The 15,700-nt window shown below is 62.2% G+C and overlaps 1 protein-coding gene across 4 annotated transcripts in view; it reads right to left on the bottom strand.

Annotated features, from left to right (window-relative positions):
* Positions 1–15,700, bottom strand: part of TNRC6A (trinucleotide repeat containing adaptor 6A) — a 95,010-nt gene that overhangs the window by 74,180 nt on the left and 5,130 nt on the right. For 2 of the 4 annotated variants that reach the window (XM_074919484.1, XM_074919486.1), the window contains exon 1: positions 1,355–2,191. The exons of the other annotated variants lie outside the window; for them this stretch is intronic. The gene's annotated coding sequence lies outside the window, so the exon portion shown is untranslated. Of the gene's footprint in view, positions 1–1,354; positions 2,192–15,700 lie in introns of those variants that run through there. 4 annotated transcript variants of the gene reach the window in all.

Here is a 15,700-nt window from a genome sequence, read left to right as displayed (position 1 = left end):
TGTCACATTAATCATTGCCAATAATGCGGGGAAGGGATGGGACACCCTGATTTTGTCCTGCGTATTCTTACACCTGTCTCTGGGCAGGTTTGGGTGTTTTAATGGGCCTAGGAGGGGATCTCTTGCGGTTCATCCCGGTCAAGAACAGATCAGGGTTGGTGAGCGAGAGCATATTGCAGAGTCGTCACCCGGGAGCAGCGGGGAGGAGGGGCTGGAGCTTCCCTGAGGATTCCGGGAAGGGGTGACCCGCAGGGACAGGGCGGTCACCGGGGAGGGAAATCCTTAGGGCAAAGGGGAGAGAGACCAGCTGAGGGAGGGGAGGGAGGGCGAAGCGCTGGGTTAAGGGAGGAGGGAGGCGGCCAGACGCATCCTTGGGGTCTGTGCCGGAGCCTGAGGGATCCCCAGAGTCACCAGGGGTGAGCCCGGAGAGACGTGACCGTGTGCCACCCGAACTGGCAGGTAATGCAGGGTGACACGCAGGACTAGTTAAACCCAACCGTCCTCCTCCTCGGACGCCGCCGTGCCACCCGTGAGCCCAGCCCGGCTGGCGTTCACAGGGCAGAGGGAAAACCCAGCGGCCACAGCTGGGAACCTTCATAAAAGGGACAATGGTGGCCAAAGGGAAGAAAAGAAGGAGAAGAAGCGGGTGTCAGCGCCGCACCCCTGCGAGCAGCAGCGCGGAGGGACCGCGGGAGGGTGCTGGGGGACGGGCAGACGGAGCGATGCGAGGCTGGGGAAGGTGCCCGGGGAGGGCTGGGGGCCGGGTGTGCCTGACGGGGAGGTGACAGGGACAGGCCGGGACAGAGCCACAGCCCAGCTCAGCAGAGCGGAGGCCGGGTTTCTGCTAAACCCACGGATGGGCGGGAGGCTGCTCCCAGCTCCCCCCGTGCACCCTGCCAAGCGTATTGACGCAGCTGGACTCCACCGACGTGGCAGGAGGCACCTGAAGTCCTCGCTGCTGACACGTATTCCCTATCCCCCCGTCCCGCTGCAAACGAGCCACCCCCTCGAGGTGATGCCAGCCGGAGCTGGTCCTGCCCTGTGCCCGCGTGTGGAGCGAGAAGGGTCTGGAACAGTTGGATCCGACTTTGTACAAGTGCCTCATAAATCGCAGTTAATTCACACTCTGGACGCAGCGGGATAAGCAGCGGGGGCTGCTGGAGGACTGGAGCGTGGGAAAGCTCCGCAGCTGCCCGGGGCCACAAAAGCTGCTCATCTCAAGAGTCTGAATTCAAACCCCGTCACCCTCTCGGTCTTTCACACGCGTCGTCCCCAGCCCCACGTCGGCCTTGCAAGGCCCCTGCTCTGCGGAGGTTACCTGGGGAGAGAGTTCGCACCCACCACCGTAGCTTACCACAGCAGGTTTCCAGAGCCCAATGCATCTTCTTTGGAGAGGTCCTCAGACACGTTTCATTGCCTTTATATTTCTTCACAGTTATCAGATCTTGAAAGACAAATGCGTGTTCAGAGGGAACCCTCTGATGAGACCTATTGGATGAGGTACGAGGGATGCAGCTGGCTGTTAAGTGAGTCTGGATTTAGTATCCCATTAGTGAGATTATATTTGGCAGTGGTAAGTAAAAGGTTCGCAGGAAAGAGATGAAAATATTCTCGATAAAAAAAGGCAATCCTCTGGTCAAAACAAAACCAAAAATAATGAGTTTGCTCAGCTGAAGCATGGCAGTGAGGAGCTCTGCATCTGCAGCGTGGCGAGTCACTGCACAATCCCCCACGGCCATACCTGGGCCTGGGAGGGCTCTCATCAAAGCTTCACCTACTGAATTAGTTTAATCATGTCTGTCATTAGTCATCTTTGTTGGAGCCCTCATTTGGAGGCCATTTAAAGGGGATTAGAGGAAATCTCCTCTCTTTATTCCCCTACAATAGTGATTAACTCTCAGGACTCACAAGACATTTTCATATTGATGGAAAGAAGCAAAATGAACCCATAACCACAAAAGCCAGCGCCCTCCACCGTGAACCAGGACCCAAAGCCAGCTTTAGAGGAGGAATTACTGGGATGACACCTGGGGTGCTAATTTATACACAGGGGAGCCACCAGTACCTGGCTGGCGACTAGAGGGCCCGGAGAGGTGTCAGTGCGGTTCAGCACGACCTCAAACGATGTCAAGCAAGACTCTGCCCCCCCGGGGCAGCTGTGCCGGGTGGAGCACTTGGAGGGGGACCCGCTGTCCCCTGAAAGGGCCACCACGGTGTCACCCGCTTCCAGCGACTGATGCCCGGCCCTTTGCTGCCTGTCTGAGCCCCTGAGCTTGTGCACGGGTGTGTACGGGTGCGTGAAAACTCTTCTTGCTGGAAAGCAGAAACGACTGTAAACATTTCTTTAAAATCCAGTAAACAGAAAGATATGCAAAAATATAATTCAGGATGAATCTGACTGCGGGTACTCCAAAATCCCTCACTTTTCGTTACACTGAGGAAAGCCTTTTGCTGAAGATGCCGTTGGTGTTTTCCCAACAAGTGGGAAGTTCTGCAGAGGAATCCTTTCCCCGAGGAGGGACTCGCCTCCCCAGAGGCGCCCGCACACACGCAGGGCCCTCAGCAAATATTTTCCAATCCAAACCGAACCAAAACCACCCGTAACAAAACGCTCGGAAGCAAACCAGGTACTCGGGAGGGCCGCAGGCCGTTGGGACGGGGACGCTACGAGCCAGGGCAGGGGGGTTTATCCAGGCTGGTTCTGTCTCTCACCCTTCGGTTCTGCGCCGGCGGCAGCGAGTGCGTGGTGGGGCTGTGCCGGCCGGCTGTGCCCCCAGCCCGGGCGGCAGCTCCGCCCGCCGCCTGCCCCAGCCGTGCCCGGCCCGCCCGGCCCCGGTGCCCCGCGAGCCGAGGCTGCAGCCCGGCTCCCCACCCGCGGCGGCCGGACGGCAGGCAGCCCCCGGACCCGCAGGCAGCCCCCGGACGGTGTTACCGAGCCGCGGTCACAGAGCGAGTCTGCCCCCTTGCCCTCGCCGCGGTGCCCCCGGCGCCCCCGGGCCCAGCCGAGCCCCTCCCGCGGCACCCCGCGGACAGCCCGGCCGCAGGCGGGACCCGGCTCGGGAAGGTCGTTGGTCTTTAAGCGCGGTTCGCGTTAATCCGGGAGGTTACTCACCCGTCAGCTGGAGGGATCTCGCCGCGAAGGCTCCTCCAGCCGCCGTCGCGGGGAGGAGGTGCGCGAGTGACCCCCCCCTCGCACCGGCACGGCGGGCCGGGGCGCATCCTGCTGCCCCGCGGCCGGAGCCCCCGCACCGGGAGAAAACGCCGCCCGCTCCCGCCGCCCGCCCGGGCACGGACAGTGCCCCGGCCCGGGCTCTGCCCCCGCCGCACCGGGCGCGGCGAAGCGCGGAGCCAGGGCGGTGGCGGGGGCCCGGCGGCCCCCCAGGCTCTGCCGGCACCGGCTCCGCGGCTTGCTGCCCGCACCAGCCCTCGCCACCGGCGGCCCGGCCGGCCCGGCCCGCTGCCGCGGCCGCGCACTAAACCTGGCTTAAAGCAAAGCGACCGCCCGTGCCTGCGCCGGAGACGCTGCTCTGACTTGGGTGAGGGCGCCGGATTTGGGTTTAGCATCCTCTGAGACAAGTCCTCGGTGCATGCTGTGTTAAATAACTAAGGTTAATTTGATTTGATGCACCACTTCATTATCATAAACAGCTCACGGTATGTCAGTCCCCTGTAATTACAGTTTCCCACAGCCGGCATCGTGTTCATTTGCCGTCACTGATGGTGCTTCCCCGCGATCACCTCACGGCCAAGCGCTTCTGCGTGAACTTCCCTGAACAGTAATTAGGTGTCATTTATTCTGTAGCTGATGGTTATACTAATTTACAAAAATAGGGGCAAGGATATTAAATTTACTTTTCATTACAGCCACGTTTGCCTCTGATGATCGGGATGAGGCTGCGTGTGCAGGAGGGCAGGCGGGGAGGAGAAGGGACGGGCGGAAGGAAAGATCCTTCTGGCGAGAGGATGCCGTGGCTGGGGGGGTCCGGGCTCTGCCGCTGGCACACGGGCACTGAGCAGCCCCGGGGAGCCCCGGCACCGGCGGGTCAGGCTCAGGGGTCCCTGCAGGGAAGCAGAGGGCAAAGCACGGTGCCAGGCACCGCACCAGGGCTGGGGGGCTCCTGGGGGGGGATTTCTGCCAACTCAGTGAAGCTGCTTGGCCACCAACAGCGGCATGAGTGGACACAGGGCACAGCAAACAGGCAAAGCCACAGTCAACACCCGTCTCCCATGGGTGGGCACCGGGCCCTTTGCCGGCACAGGCGCTGCCAGACCGATGGCAGCAGCACCCGCCTGCCAGCGGCACTCGCGGGGGATTTCACTTCCCCCAGACACCGCGGCCCTGCGAACGAACCTGCCAGCCCGCTGCCCCTCGCCGGTCCCCAGGGACCCCGGCCGTGGGCCCTTCCACCGTTTGGACATCGCCCGCAGGCGTTGAGGGCCCCGTCCCTGGGGCGGTCGTGCTGCTGCAGGACCCGCCGCAGAAACCCGGACCACCATGACTCCCCAGCGATCATGCCGGGGGGCACCCAAAGCCCCTCCGGGTGCCTCCCCGCTGCGGCAGCCGCGGTGAGCCCACCCTGCGCCGGGGCCTTCCTCCCGCTCCCCTCCGCACGGACCCGCAGCCCGGGGTCTGCTGGGGAACACCAGCGGCCCCCACACCCCTCGCTCAGCACCCCCAGTGCTAACGCCTGCAGCTGGCGTTGCATGAAAACCCTCGGGCCCGGCGCAGGGAGCCGGTGGGGGTCTGAGCACACGGCGGTTTACAGGCGGCACAAGCTGCCGGGTTATCGCACCCCAGCACGGCGGGAGCCCTCCCGAGCCCGGGGGTGAATCGCCCGCCCGGCAGCTGCCCCCAGACCCGATCCCACGCAGAGAGAAAAGCCAGGGCTGAGTCCAGGCGGTGTTTTACGTGGCGTTACAGTGACCCCAGATAAGTGACCCCAGATAAGGGACGTGAAGCTGCGGGTCAGGGCTGCCACAGCTGAGAGCAGCTACAGCCGGGCCGGCCGCCTCCCCTCGGCTGCTGAGCTGCCCTCCACAACGGGGGCCTTTCCTCAGCGCCTCGAATTTAACCCCACCCTCGTAGCGGAGGCTCAGTGCTGGAGACGCTGCTGATTTCATCTGACAAATGACTCTGCTGTTCGGCATCTTCCTTACGTGCAGCTACAGAAATGCGACGACGCTGCCCCATCCCACCGACACAGCAAAGCGGGTGCTGGGACGAATCCCGCAGCACCACATGCTCAAAACATCGGCCTGCTGGGACACAGAGGAGTTTTGTTAAGCTTGAATTAACGGCGCAGAAAAATTTAAAAGCCGCAGGTGGTGGCTACGGGTAGAGCCACAGATGCCACGAACTGCCTGACCCCAAAGGTTACAAATAATGAAGCAGCCAAGTAAAGCTGCTCCCAATGCCAGCACGGGGAAAGGGCACACAGCGTGCAGTGGGAAAACCCAGTTTGGAAAAGGAGGAATTCCCAGTAAAGGACAGGAATGCCCAGTATGCCACAGGAACACCCAGTGCAAGGAGGAAAACCCAGCACACGGGAGCAACAACCACCCCAGGAGAGCTCCAGCTCCAGCTGCTCCTGCTGCCCGGACGGCCAGTGGTGGCCGCAGCCACAGTGGCCTGGCTGCAGCCTGGGGGGGTCCCCCAAAGCCACCCCCTCTCTGGCTGCCCCCCACCGTTCCCCCGGGCCGGGCACCCGCAGGCTCCGTCTCTCCGAGCCGAGCCGTGCTCCGCGGGGGGCTGCTCCGCACGCAGGTCCCCCTCACCAGAGAGCAAACAAAGAGCCCACCTGGCAGAAGTCGCTCTCGGTTATCTTTTTTTTTTTTAGTTGAAATATCCACAGAGCTGAACCGATGGTGTTTGCACTGGCTGCGGAATTAGCAGGGCGCTAGACTGTAACAATATAAAATATATATTGTTAAAAGCCACTTAAGACTTTCTCTGGAAGGGTTTGCTGAACCTTTGAACAAGAGCCCAGGGGACAGCCCTTTATTACCGCTGTGACCGGGTCAATTACTCTAGAACTGAGCAAATTATTTATGAGGTGGTCGGCCTATTAAAACATTAACACATCCATCACTTAGCTGCTGATCTGGCTCCTGTCTTTATTGCACTGCTGTTGGGCTTGGGAATTTACTGGCATTTTATTTGGTTCAAAGCTACATTTACAAGAAAAAAACCAACAACCCACAGCTCTTACTTTCCCAGAGCCAAGCTACAGAGGGACCTTCTGGCTCCTCCAAACTCATGTAAATTATTTTTCATTTCGCCTTTTGTCTTTGTTCCTGTTGCCTTGTTGCATGGTCTAAACCGAGGCACAAATTGCAGGTCTTTAATTTGCAGAGATACTTCAGAGCGTCAAAAATCAAATTTAGCCATTACCATCAGAATCGCTATCTGTCCTTTAAGTGTAAGTGCTTGCAGTGGGAATGTGTGATGAACTAGCCAAGCCGCTCCTTTGAAAGTGATAAAGCATCAAATCTTGAGAATAAATGGGCTGTTACAGCTGTGGGCACCCCGTGGTTACAATACAGCGAGGAGAGGCAGATAGTGTTCCGCAGGAAGAGGGGGCATTTATTTCTGTCTGTCAAGACACAGGAAGATGGAGAACATACAAGGGATGGGAATTAGTGTCTTAATCTACTGCGTTTACACTCTTCCCTTTTTTAAATGCCTTTTGGCTAGTCATCTTCCTGCATCTGATATTTTATTATCACGTCTTTTATGACATTTCCAGGTACTTATTAAATCAAAATGGAGAGCTCTGCTTTGTGCGCCGGCTGTTTGATGGGGAACCTGGGGACCAGGTGGAGCGGCTGGGGGCAGAGGACGCAGGGCTGGCCTCAGCTCCGGGGGGTGTCGAGGGGCCTGGCAGGGGCAGGTTGTTGCTTCAAACAAGACAGAAAGTGCTTGGAGGGGCTGGGGCACCGCAGCAGGGGGCACTGGGGGGGCTCGGCGCTGGGGGACGGGGACCCTCCTCCAACGGGACCCTGGATGGGCTTTGCCCACGTGGGTTTAAATCCACTCCTACACCATGTGGCACCACGTCCCGGGAACAAAAGGGTACCTGGGGTTTAGGTTTAAATCCTTTCCTACACCGTGTGGCACTACATCCTGGGAAGAAATAGGTCCCCGGGTTTTAATCAGGCACAGGAGAAGGCTGGACATAAACCTGAACAAGTAGAAGCAAACAGAAAGCCCACAGAGACAATCCTACGCAGCGTGCCCAGGCTGAGCTTTAGAAATCGGGGCCTTTCAAGGCTGGTGGCCGGAGTGGACGCCCCGGGCGAGCCCTGCCTGGGCCAGGCACTGGCGCTCCCTGGGGAGTCGGGAACAAGGTCCCTGCCCAGCTCCCCCCACGCCCCACAGACCCCCCGAGCCCGGCCCCGGCTCCCGGCAGCACCGAGGCTCAGCACAACATCTGCGAGGGGGCCGGTGGCTCCCCCCGCCCAGGAGCCACTGGCCCAGCACAGGCGTTTCCCAAACGCTTGAGTTTTTTCCGCGCTGCCTCACCCCCGCACGCAGAGCGCACGGACACGGGCGGGTGCCCCGCGGCATCGCCGGGACCCTGCCAGGGCGGCTCACTGGGAGCCACGGCCACTGACCCCGGCGCAGTCGTTGCCCTCCACCCCACCGCCTGGGGCCCCTGCAAAGAGCAGCCCAGTTGGCCACCGATCTGGGGAACGAAGCAAGAGCCCGTCAGAGGGCTCCGGCGGCCGCAGTCGGCCGGGGCTCAGCGGCACCCTGCGGGCCCGGGGCGGGACGCGGGGCTCTGCCTTCCCGACCAGCTCCAGAGGACGAACGTCCAGGCCGTGGGGAGCTGAGGGCGGCCGGAGGCGTGAGGAACAACCACGGGAACTGGGCTCGTTTGGTTGAGAGGAGCAGGGGGAGATACAAAACCGTATAGAAAACCCTGCTCCCGCCCGCTGCTCGCCTCCCCAGCCCGCTCCTCTCGCCACAGCCCCTCCTGCCGCTGGGGTCCCCCTTGCTCTGGGGGTCCCGTCCATCCCTGTCCCACACAGAGGGCAAAGGCCGTACAGACCATCCCCAGAACTGCTGCTGTCCCAGGGGCTGCTCAACCTTCCTCAGTGGACAAGGAGGGAAGGACAAAGCTGCTCCTCGTGTCCCGTGTCGATAGGACGGGAAGGAGCAGGAGCAGATCTCTGAGAAAATTTGGCTTTAGCTGCAGGGGCTGTGCCGAGCCCAGGACCCCATCGTGGCACATCCCACCCGAGGCCTGAGCAGGGGTGAGGCTGCTGCCCCATGGACTCCTACCCCCCATCAGCACCCCAGAAGCTCACCTGCAGGCCTGCCGCCGCAGCATGCACACGCAGGGACCCCCCTGCTCACCCCGATCCCCCGCCAGCCTCCCCGGGGGGCTGCATGCAGCAAACTCTCCATTTGCTGGCAGCCGCCTTAATTACTGACCATTTGTTAACAGCCTTTGACGAATCCATCCTTAATTCCTCGTGCTAAGGCTGGAGAGCTGCTCTCCGGCGATTCCTGCCGCTCTCAGCTCCGGAGCCACCCGGCCTGCGCAGCATCGCCCGGGTTCTGCGAGGGCTGGGACACTCCGGGACGGGTCCTGGGTCTCTTGGCAGAGTTCTGGTGTGCCTCAGGGTCTCAGCTCTCGTGTCTGAATGTTTAGTGTCGGCGGCACCCACGGTTATGAAGCAAACTCAGAAGCAGAGCTGGCCGTGGGACCCTCACGGCACGAGGTCCGTGACGGGAAGGTCCCGGGGGCAGGTCCCTGATCCTGGCACCCGGTGGCTCCCGGCGGGTGGCTGTGTCCCCACTTTCCATGGGGTGCCTCTGCTGACCTGCAGCTCCTGAGCTCTGCAGAGCGATCTGCATGTGAACGGCTCCGGGAGGCAGCAGGAAAGCCGGGGAGAAAACCCCCCGGGGGCAGCCCTGGAGCCCATCTCCCCTGGGGGCGGGAGCGGAGCGGGCTGGGAGAACCGGTCCCAGCAAGAGGGGCCTTCGCTGTCAGCCCCAGAGCTGGGCGGGAGGGCGGCCATGGGGGCGAGGAGGAGGAGGAGGAGAGGGGAGGAAGCCTCCCTGCATAGGGGTGCTGGGGAGGACCCACCGCCCCACGCTCCGTGGGTCTGGCTGCAGTTTGGGGTGTTGCTGCGGTGGGATTTGGCCGCCCCGCCTGCCGGCCAGCGCAGCTGGAGGTTTGCACCCAGGACTGCCCCTGCCCCCCGAGACACCCGGGCTGGCCTGGGGCTCCCACCGCCTCCTGGGGGTCACACGGTGTGAGGGACCCCCAGAACCTGCCCCTGGGCTCCGGCCTGCAGCTGCCCCAGCCCCGGCACTCGCTGCTGCCCGAGCTGGAGCCCCCAGCCCCCAAAAAGCCCTTTGTAGAGGAAAAACCAACTGAAGCGACTCCACGTGTCCTCTCCCTCCGTGGGGCTGGTGGCCGCAGCCTCGTGGCGCTCACAGAAAGCGCAACCCGGGCTACCGCCCCGCGAGCAGCCAGCCCCTGCACGCCGCCGGGGCCGCGCAGCTGACGGGGATCAATTTCCCTCATTACTTATCCGCTTCGTACCACCGGGGAACGTTCACACGAGCAGGTTTTGATGGGAGCAGAATTGCTTGCCGTGAAAACTATTACAGAGCCAATTAAACGGAATAAAAATACGGGGTGTGAGCAAACTGCTACGGGGAGAGCTGGAGAAATGAGCCGGGGGACGGCGCGGCGCGGCAGGGCCCGGGTCACTTGTTTGTTTGTTTAAGTGCTGGTTCACGGGGACAGCTGGCGGCAAGTCAAAAAAAAAAAAACCCGTACGAGCAGCAGAGAAAAATTATTCTCAAGCAGCGACGCCGCGGAAGCCGCTTCCCTCCGAATTAAAAAAAGAGTTAGACTTGGGAGAGCCAGCAAATGTGAGAAAGGGGCAGGGCGGACATTCGTGCCAATTAAAAGCTTGCACAGCTCATTCCCCCAGACAAATCCCGACTACAAACACGAGCCCGTATTTACCGGAGCCGCCGGAGCCGCCTCGCATTCCAGGCGAGCACAAGGGAGCCGGCGCGGGATGCCGGGTGATTGGCAGCCGCATTCAGCAACGCACAGAAATCCCTTTTTTTGTTGTTTCTGCAAAGCATCTTTAGAGATGTCTCTGAAACATATGGCTTCCTTCAGCGGCACAAAGGGGCTAATGATTGCCCGGGAATGCCCCGAGTATTAAATATGGGATCGCTGCAGTTTCAATGCCACACCAGAACGGCAATTTGTATTCGGTGTCAGCTCAAAAGCGCTTTTCTGGATAATTAGTTCAAGGACAAGGAAAAAAAAAATAAAATAAAATTGTTACCGATGCTTAAAACTGCAGCGGCGGCAGCGGCGCGGTCCGCTCTGCGAGCCGGGCTCGGCCCATTGTCTGCCCCGCACCGCGGGCTGCGCCCGAGCCATTTTACTTTCCTCTCCCGTTTCTCTGCTGACAATGCGGGAACAAAGGCTTGTGCCTGCACGGGGGCAGTAATTCATCCGCGCCCCTCAGCGCCTGCTCGCAGCTGCCCTCTTCCCAGCGCGGCCGCCCGCCGCACCCAGCGCTCCTTTCCCATGGTCTCCAGGGAGATGGCCCTGGACCTGCATCCTAATGACGCCGCCATCGCCATCGCCATCGCCCGCCGGCCCGCGCCCGGCTCCCCCCGCCATTACGGATTCAGCCCCCGTCCCCGCACGGCGGCTGGCGGGGGGAGAGCGAGCGGCCCCCGCCCTCGGCGGGGACGTCGCCGGGGAGCGCCGAGGCCCCGGCCGAGCGCCGAAATAAAACCCACATTGTCCGAGAGCCGCCACCTCGGGAGCGGCAGCGGGCGCGATCCCCAGCGCTGCCAGCACCGACCGCGGAAGGGAGGCAGCCCCCCCAAACCCACCCCGCTCGGGACACGTCATTTTTTTTTTAAATCCCAGCACGGACGCAGTAAAAGCCGTCGGCCGCGGGGCGCCCTGACCCCCGCCCGCGGGGAGCCCTTTGTGGAGCGTCGCCCTGTTTGCCCGGGAGGACGGAGACGCCGCCGCGCCCCGGCGAGCCCACGCGAGCCTCGACGGCCGATCCCCCCACCCCGAGCCCCCCGCGGAGGGTGGCCCCGTGGCCCGTCGGGGCCGGTGAGCGGCTCCCGCGGCTCCCACGGCGGCGGGGCGAGGCTGCACGCGGCGGAGCGCCCGCTCGCGCCCTGCATGCTAATGAGCAGCGCCGGCAGAGCCGCGCCAATTAATTGCTGGAAGCGTCTGTTAACTCACCAAATGGGGAGCCGTGGTGCCAAACGGGGGGCAGGGTCTCGCGGCGCAGCGGCACGGAGCTGCCTGCGCCCACCGGTCTCCGGGCGGCAGGTACGGCTCAACTACAACAGGGCAGGTGAAGGCAGGAGACAGACCTGCTTATATTTTTGTATTTAAATTTTTTTTTTTTTTCTTTTTTTTTTTCTCTGAGCTCACGTAGCATTTAGGGTCACATGCTGCCGTGAGCATCGGTCGGCACCGTCACGTGCCCGGGGTCAGGGCTCACGTGACAAGCAAACCTGATGAAGTGCCACTACGACCCATTTTGCAGCGACCCTAAAAAACTTAGTTGTAAAAACCTAATTTATAACGGGTTAATGAAATAATTAATTTCTGAAGTAGGCTTCTAACCTTTAGAACCAAATAATTTCAGGGGGAGGGGGCGGGAGAGCAAGAGATGGGAACGAAATGCCAAGATTTCGATGAATATTTAATACACCCTCCGTGCTCCTCGTAAGCTCCTGCGCCTTGGAGCCGTGCCAGCGCCATTTGAATACCATCCTTTGTTAATAACTAAATTGACGCCTCTGTTGCTATTCGGCGTTTGCGGCTCTATCAAGCTGTAATCTGTCACGGCGAGTACGGGGGGGAAGCATCACTCAGCGAGCGCCCACCCGGCCCCACCGCGTCGCCCGGACAAAGCCTGGGGCTGGTCCCGCGGCCCCGCGGCACGCAGGGCGCTCCCCCACCCTTCCCTCCCAGACAAACCCTAATATAAAGATATATACATGCATATATAAAAATACATATATATGTATTTTTTTCCCCAGCCAGAATTAGCAGTAGGAAGCTTCAGAAGGCTCGTTCCTGCCATATTAAGCACAGAATTCTGCATTATTTAAAATTTTCCTGATTTTAAGCAGGGCACGTACCTTTCTGCAATCCCACAGACACGCATCTCCCCCCCCGCACCCCGGGACATGCCCCCCCTTGACGCCCGCGGACCCGCTCACGCTTTGGGCAAGGGCAGCGCCCGCTGCGGCGTCCCCAGCCCCGGGGGGGCAGGACACAGGGACCGCGACCGCGCGGGGCCGGACCCGGCGACGGGGGCTGAGATCTTGGGAAAAAGAAAACCAGGTTACAAACCAGCCACCGCCCCGCTGGGCGTCCGCGGAGGAGATTAAAAATCTAGTTGTGCGTGCACGCAGACGTACAAATCAGATCAATAAATAGGGACGTTTTCCCTATGAAAATCCAGCAGAACAGCAAAAATGGAAAGCTGGGCTCTGCAGCCAGGCGCTGGGCCCGGCCCCATCCCTGCAGCGGCTGCGTGCCGACGGGACGGCGCGGCTGCCGCAGGGTGCCCGGGACGCCGGGTCCCCGGTAGCCCTCCTTACTTTGCAATTAGTTTAACTAATTGGGCAACAGCTCCAGCATAATTCACTTGATTCCCCCAAACCATTAATTATTCCGCATTCAGGACAAACACGCTCTGCGGTTCGCTGCGTGCCGGCAGCTTCATTGGCATTCGCGGCACACGGCAGCCGCTGGAAAGCGGAGTCTGCGGCTGTGCCGGGCTCTAACGAACCACGGCGAGGGAACACTCGGCTGGCCACACGCCGGAGGAAAAGGGAAAAAAGGAGAAAAACAAACCCAATTTTCCTTTTGTATTGAGGCGGCTGTGTGCAAGCAGGGAAGCAGCGGCTCCGGCGCAGGGCTGCCGGGGGGCTGCGGCTCCCGCTCCCGGCACGGGCTGCGGGCAGAGCGCCGGCGGCTGTGCCAGGGCACGAGGGGGCCGGAGCCTCAGCTCCGTGGGTGCGCCGTGCCCGGTTCCGCTGGGTGATTTGGCGTGAGCTGGTGCAAGAGGAGGTGGCTCAGCCGACGGGGAGGGGGTAAATACCAGCACTGTCTCACTCTGGTCACTCAAAAGGGGTGGAAAACCATTGGGATTGGGCAACCATTGCTCTGGGTGCCCGTGGGCCAGCTCTGCAGTGCCAGCCGGGCCCATCGTCGGATGGTGGGTCCCTCCCTGAGACACGTTTGCTGGTGACCCGTGGCCATGGCTCCCGCCAGGAGCAGCTCCCTCCTGCGCGCTCCTGCTCGGGGCCAGACTGTTCCCGTCCCCACGTCCTCTTCTCCCCCCTGGCTCCCGTGGCCAATGCACGGAGAAAACCCAGCTGGGGAAGCACACAGCCAGTCTCAAGGCCACGCTGCTGGCACGGCTTCGGGGCGGGAAGGAGCTGCACCCCCTCCCTCCCTTCCCGCCGTGAAACCCCCCGTGCCAGCAAAGCGCTTCTCAGATCATCCCCAAAACACCCAGCGCTCCCTCCGGCTGCCACCCGCCGAGATCACACGTGAGTATCTCTGTCCTCGTGCCGGAAGGCCCAGGAGACCAGGATTTAACAGCTCTGGTGCCATCAGTGTGGGGGTGAGGCGGTACGGGGGGAGCCAGAGCGGGGTCCCCGGGGTGCTGCTCCATGCACGGGCCGTGGGTGGCGAGAGGGCTGCTGGGACACCTGGGACGTGGCGGACGTAACCAAAACCAAACCCACGGGCTCCTGCTCAGCCCACACCTTTGCCCTGGCCCGAGCCCCCCTCCGGGGCAAACGTGGGCCGGGGCGATGCCAGGGGTGGGCGGGCAGGCGGTGGCAGGGACACGGCAGGGTCGGTGGGGACGTGTCACCTACCTGCTCTGCGGGCGGAGGGGGAAGGAGGGGAGCGCGCCCTCTGCTCCGCGGGGCGAGGGGCCCCCACGTGCTCGGCCGGCGCTGCCCCCGCGCGAAGCAACCCGGGCGGCCGCTGCGGGCCGGCTCATTCGTGGAGGCGAAGGGGAGCGGCCGGCTGGAGACTCGGCATTTTCAGGAGCTTCTCTTCCCTCTCGGCAGAGACGAAGGAGCACCCCGGCTTCATCTGCCACTCCAGTGCCGCTGCGCTGAGCCGTAGGCGCCGTGTTACGTCCTTGAGACACAGACCGATGCCATCTGGGCAAAATGCCACGAGCTCCCCGGAGAGCGGGGAGTACCGCGCCGCATCCGAGAGCCGCGCCGAGTGCCGAGCGTGCCGCCGCGATCAACAATTATTAACTGCTTTGTGGCTGGGGCCAAGCGCGGGATGCGGGGGGTGCGTGGGGGGCCGGCTGGGCGCGGAGCAGGGGGGGCTGGCGCGCTGTTAACCCCGCGCCGGGCGTCCCTCCGGCAAGGGCAGCTCCCACGGGCGGCTGGGGGGCAGTGGGCGGCTCTCGGCAGGGCTGATCACCTCGAGGCTACAGGACGTGGACGCTGAGAGGCCTCTGCTGCCACCTCCACGCCGCAGCACCCCTGGGTGCTGTGCCCTGTGGGGTTTCCCAGCAGTCCCACGAGGCCAACCCGAGTGCCCGAGCATCCCCCTCCCATGGGACCACCACGGAGGGGAGATCACCCGAGGGGTACGTGCAGCCGTCTGTTGTCCCAGGGGAATCAAACCCCGTGACCTGCCCAGACAAGAGCAGGAGCGAGGAGGCACCCAGAGGGTTTGTCCCCACCCATGGGGGTGTCCCCGAGCCTCAGGTAGCAGCTGAAGGGCAGGTACCCCCCTCATCATCCTCACTGTGGTGTGGCAGATGCCCCACGCGGTGCCAGCAGAGCCGCTGCCACAGAGCACCACGGGCAGAGCCAGAACCAGGCAGCTGCGGCACACGGGTCCCCATCAGCACCCCGGCCACCCGGACATCAAAAGAAAAGCGAGTGAAGCACCGAGACCCGAGGAGCAGGGAAGCCGCTGGCACGGAGGGGTCACCGGTGCCTTTCCCAGGGCAGGCGGCAGCCGGAGCCGGGGAGCTGCGCGAGGCAGGGCAGGTCTGCACAGACACCCCGCTCCCTTTCTGCCACCCAGGGAGAGCAGCCTTCCCCGATTTAGGGCAATCTCCCTTAATTTAGGGAGTGTAAACCCCTCCCGGCTCCGGCCCCGGAGCAGCCGCTGGTGCGAGGCCAGCACACTGAGAACGGCTCCGTACGGAGGTCAACACGTTTTGGTGCTTGGCACTGAAACTAGAGGAGGAGATTTGTAGGGCTGCATCCCCCCGACGCTCCGGGGAGGAGATGCTCCGGAGGAAAACCCCCACGGAGGAGCAGGCTCCAGGCCCGCCGGCCGGCTGGAGGGTACCCGGGACCCGGCCGAGCCGCGGGCTCACCCCGCACCCTCCCGCCCAGCCAAACCAGCCCAGGTGACGACGGCACCCGCAGCCCCTCCGGGCCGACCCTCCCTCCCTGCTCGCACCCACCAGGGACCTGCAGCCCACAAAGTGGGGAGACAGCTCCTGCCGCGGGGCCACCCAGCATGGGGCAAATTATGTCCGTATTATTAAAAGGAAAAAAAAAATCAGTATTTGGGGAAAAAAAATACAAGGTAAGTAATAGTCCTGGCAACCCTAAGGATACTTCAGGCTCCAGAAGAGCCACTATTCAGCCCTAAGGTCTGCAGGGCTGGGTTAT

Source organism: Athene noctua, chromosome 15 (genome assembly GCF_965140245.1).
Source record: "Athene noctua chromosome 15, bAthNoc1.hap1.1, whole genome shotgun sequence".
NCBI lineage: Eukaryota > Metazoa > Chordata > Aves > Strigiformes > Strigidae > Athene > Athene noctua.
Note: the sequence above shows the minus strand (reverse complement) of the source record. Positions and strands in the feature narration are given on the sequence as shown.